Here is a 5,432-nt window from a genome sequence, read left to right on the forward strand (position 1 = left end):
TGAAAACTGTAAATAGGTATATCAGGCAGTAAATAGAAGCATGGTATGAATGTGCTTTTTCTAAGCTGTCCTCTTTTGTCTGGACAAGGCAAAGAAACATGCAGAGTTTAGTGGTTTTTGTTTGATTATTAAATAGCTTTGTTCAGGAACTTGTCAGTGCTAAAAATTGAGGTCCGTAGTAATTTCTCAAGAAACATTGAATGACATAACCTTCCCCCCCAATGTCCTTCATGAAGTAGAGTAATTTTGTAAAGTGTCCATCGTGCAACATGGTGAGGCCAACCCGTGGTTTTGTTTGAAGGAGCAATGTGATGAGGTCACAGAAGGGCAATGCATAGGAATCAGTGGACTAGAAAAGCCACAGGCCAACTAACTCCTGCTGCTAGATAAATGGTATGGTGATAGTTTTAAAGAGGGGGTAATTGACTGGGCTTTGTATTTGTTTCTATTACTACAAATAGAGGGGCTCATTTCTTCATGCAGGCTGTGGTTGGGATGAACTGAGAGCTCTGTGCTGTTGCAGAATAGTTTCTCACTGTTAAAACACGAGTGCTTCAAAATTAAGATAATGTTGAGGAAACTGGTTTGGTTAGTAAATTGGAACTAAGCAAATGGAACAGTACTGTTCAGAAAGCAATATCTGTTTAAACCATCCATTTCAACCTGGTGAAAACTTCTCTGTGGAGTCAAGCAGGATAATGTTTATGCTTTTTGAAGAAATCTGAACCTTCATTCTTAGTAAAGGACAGTTTCTCCAACAGCTGTCTTTAATACACCCACACTGAGAAGCATGGGCCTGAGTCTCTTCTCAGTTACACTAACATAAATCAGGAGCAACCCCCCTGAAATCAGTGGAGTAACACTGGTGATACAAGTTGGAAAGGGGAAAGGAGAATCATCCATCATATGGGCAGAACTTAGGACTAGAGTAGTGGATTCCTTAAGTGTATACAGTAACATTTACTGGTTACAAAAATGTAATGGGAACAGCTGCAGCTTATACTTCATATGCTTACAGTTGAGCATATGCCTCAGTAAGCCACACTACAGAAGTGCGTATTAATCCAGGGCACTTACAAATTCCAATATAGGACTAGGATTCTATTCCAACACAATTCCTTCTCTCTAAAATAAACCCTTCTTTGCTTTCTCTTAACCCCATCTTCTGGCATCTTGATAGTTTGTCTACAGGAAGCCTCTTTCCCACAATAGTGGTCTTGCATAGTCCAGGAAATTATTACAACACAGAGAATTGGCTTTCAGTGAAAAAGTAGTTCCTGCCAGTGGAAAGTATGGGAGGAGATTCACTGCAGGCAGCAAGCAGTCTTCTAGTTCCTCTGGTGGTTCTCCTACCTACTTTTACTGCTAACTTTGTTGTAGCCACTCCCTGGTTCATGTCCAGCTGAGACCTAGTCAATTTCCTCAGGATTAAAGCAAAACCCCCTATGCTATGGCAGTAAATCAGGATGAAAAGGGAACAGTAAAGGGTGACTTGGGGTTATTGTATTGTAGCTCCCCCCCCCCCCCCCATTGTTTTTTTAAGGTAGAGCCTGTGAATTAGTAAGTAGCCCTTTGTACTGTTTGAAAGCAGGACAATGGACACTCAAAAGCTTCCTCCTCATTTCTGCAACCCCCTGTGAAAGGTAATTTAAAAAAAAAAAAACAACCCACCTCCCAGATGAAACAAGTTCTGCATCCCAATTCATACCTCAGTGCAGTGAGATCAATAAAGGCAGGAAGCAGCCCCTCCTGGCTTGATTTTACCTTTTCTTCTTTCAACAAGAGGAGATGAAAGGATGTGGCTTTTCACAGGACTTTCTTCCTTTGAAAGGGGAGCCTCACTTTACCCCATAGCAAAAATCTTTTGGACCAGCTTTTATCTAGAGAGCTAACAAGCCTTATAATTGACACCCATTAACCTAAATTATCAGTCATTAGAGCACAGTACCAAACAGGTGTTTAATACCAGTCTATAACTGGATGTAGCTGAGAGCCCCAGAGCTCTGCTACTGGAGCTACTTAAAACTAGATTTTGTGTTTTTCCTTGATAAGTGCATGGTGTGAAAAAGAGTAACTGCTGTTGCTTCTCCCTAATCACTGCTTGTCCTCCATTCTAGCATGCTCAGATTGGAATAGCATAATCCATCAGTGTAGAGAGTTAAACAGCCATATCACCATACTATCGGCATCCTTTGTGGATACAGAGGGATGATTTATCCAGCACATCTGACAGGTCAGCTGACAATGAGCAGGAAAATGCATGTGGCTCCCTTTAAGAACTCCCTCAACTCTCCCACCGCCTTCATTTTTTTCTCCTGTGCTGGTCACCTTTAATACTTGGCAGGGGGTGTTGCACTTTTGTGATGGTATCTAAAGGAAATCTGAAATGTTGGGAGTTTTTTTGCTTGAAATATCAGGACTTAGTAAAGTTTCCTCCTATTTTGCTGAAGATTTTTTCAGGACTGAAATGTAGCCTTATAGCTCACAGATCTTAACTTAAAACTTCACAACCTCTTCTGCTTTACTGATGGACTCCTCCAGCAGGAGAGGGGCATGCAAGTTAGCTGAAAACTGAAGTTTTGAAAGCGAGTTAAAATAGTTCCCCTCAATTAGATTTCAGTTGCTTGATTTGTGATGTTAGCCCTACTCTCTATCCAGTTAATTGGAATCCTCTGCCCCAGAAAATTGAGATGGCCTCTTGTCTCCTTTGCAGGTCGCCTGTAATTCATTAGATGCAAAATTAATTGCTAGCCTGTATGATGTTCAAATTCACTAATGCCTTGAGGCCATAATTAAAGGCTAGATTTACTAGACTAACTACAGTCAATCTATACTACAAAAAGTCTCAAACTACTTTTAAGTGATGTCCCCACTAAAGCAAAGTAGGCTTGGGTCACTGGAAACAGGAGTTTAATTAATTTTACTTTTAAGGTAAGTAAATAGAGCCTTGGTTCATCATAGTCACAGCTACTCAGTCATATGTCTTTGACCACATTCCAATATGTCCACTAGGAGGAGGATGCTAATCTTTAATCCTCCCTTGGCTTTTGTACCCAAGAAGGAATAATAGCATCAAGATACTGGAGAGGTGAAGGCTTAGTATAAAATACAGGCCTTGAGACTTGACAGGAAGAGTAGTGGTTTTATAGCAGTTCAAGACGAATAATTCAAGGCAATGGTTTTAAACTGCTCACATGCGTTTAAAGATTAAAGAAAAAGTGGGAGATGGCTGGTAAGTGGAAAGGCGGGGGGGGGGGGGGGGGAGAGGGAAGAGGGCGGGGACAAAAGCTTGCTTAGAGTGAGTGAAAAAGGGAAAAGGCCTAGAATCAGATGGCAGGCTCAGAGGTTAAAAAGCAGATGAGACCTGGAAGGTGGTCATGGCAGTTTTTTTATCTTCTCTTTGTCAAAGCTGTTTTGTCCTTTTGAAAGAAGCTAATCATGCTGTCTACTTTTACTCCCAGTTACGATGGAGAATGTGCAGAGCTGCCACCCTATGAGCAGCCAGCTCTCCAAACTCTACTGATCAGTTTAAGAACATTTACTCCAAGCAGCCTGGCAAGATCGTGACATTTCAGGTGTAAAGAAATGCTTTTTCAGGTTTGCAAGGTGGTCTTCATTCATTATAAGGAGCAGCCAAAGACAAACTTCTTTTGCTGTTCCCTTTCACATGACTTCTCTCTTCCAGCCATGCTTGTCAAAGTACCTTTCAGCAGATTGCATTTGGAATTCCCAGCCCCATAGTTCCTGGTTGAGGCAGAGTGCATTTCTGAACGATAGGGGTATGTACATGAAAGCAGTTAAGGTGCTAACACTCCTAGCCTCTGGGCACTTGTAACTGTTAACGCAGCTTCTCCCTGAACTAAAATGTGAGGAGGTGCAGAATGATACCCCTTTTCAAAGGCCAGGTCCTAGCAGAAGATTGACTAGAGAAGCTGTGAAGCAGTCCAAAGAGAAGGGAATTCTCACTTCAGTCTATTCTGCAGGGAAGTTTAAAAGATTTGTACAGCAACTTTACAGAAGTGGGGTCTACTACAACAATACATGACATTTCTAGACAGCTAATAAGCAAAATGACAGAAAACTCCAGGGTAGCTTGAATTTTTACTCATCACTAAGGAAGATTTAACCTATAAACACAAGAGGCAGCCCTCACCTATGTCTTTTAAACTGTTGGATTTCTAAGGTCTTGTCTACACTGCAGATTTGCCAATTTCAGGCAAGCAAGTGAAAGTTGCAGCTTATAGCTTTTACCCTGTCTACACTAGGGCTTTTCACCACTACATTTACTCCAATGACTTTAGAATTCCATGTAGACAAAGCCTCAGAAACTTCCTTCTCTACAGGAGTGTTCTGAGTTCCATGAACTTGAGCTGCATCTTATATTAAAGATGGCTTACCTATCTTTATAATCAGCTTGTGGCAAGTATCTACTGGCCACCTACTCTGAACAACTGATAAAGGGGCAGGGACCCTCTGAAATGCATTTGTAAAGGATGGGAAGAAAAAAAAAAAAAAAAAGCAGGCATTAAGGAAGTTTCTACCTAAGGCTGGCCTTAAGCTTTGCCCTGCCCAAGCTGCCAGAATTTGGGAAGTGATGACAAATAGCCAGGCCATGAATTGCTTCCTCTAGTTTCAGAGTAGCAGCCATGTTAGTCTGTATCCGCAAAAAGAAAAGGAGGACTTGTGGCACCTTAGAAACTAACAAATTTATTTGAGCATAAGCTTTTGTGAGCTACAGCTCACTTCATCGGATGCATTCAGTGGAAAATACAGTGGCGAGATTTATATACAGAGAGAACATGAAACAATGGGTGTTACCATACACACTGTAATGAGAGTGATCACTTAAGGTGAGCTATTGCCAGCAGGAGAGCAGGGGGGAAAAAACCTTCTGTAGCAGTTGACAAGCACGTCTGAGGAACAGTGGGGGGTGTGGGGGTTTCACCATCAGACAGAGGAAGAAGTCTGGTAGTGAGGTGTTGTCCTCTCCCCATGCCAAGCATGCTGTCCAAGAGGCAGCCAGGACCAGCCTACAATTTATAATGCCTGCATGAAAAAGATCTTCAAGGTGGCCCGTTGCTCTGCTTATGGCATTCCTGCTCTCCATCTTCCCCTCTGCAAGGAACCTAGAACAGACCCCCTCTTACAGCACCAGAAAGGACCTTCCAGTAGTATTCCTGAGGAGGCATTTGTTGCTGTACCTCTTCTGAGTAGCTTCTGTATTAAAGAGCACCCATGTAGCCTACTGGATAGTCCCATATCAGTCAAAGGACAATGTGCAAATCTGTCAAATGTTTGTGTTTAGAGCCACAAATGATGAGGGTGGAGGCTACAGGGAACAGGACAATTTAAGTTACAGAAAGCTGAGCAAAAAGTTTATAAAATTCCCCAAATATAGCTTTCCACAAAGAAATAATAACCACCACACCGAC

Source organism: Chelonia mydas, chromosome 7 (genome assembly GCF_015237465.2).
Source record: "Chelonia mydas isolate rCheMyd1 chromosome 7, rCheMyd1.pri.v2, whole genome shotgun sequence".
NCBI classification, from domain to species: Eukaryota; Metazoa; Chordata; order Testudines; family Cheloniidae; genus Chelonia; species Chelonia mydas.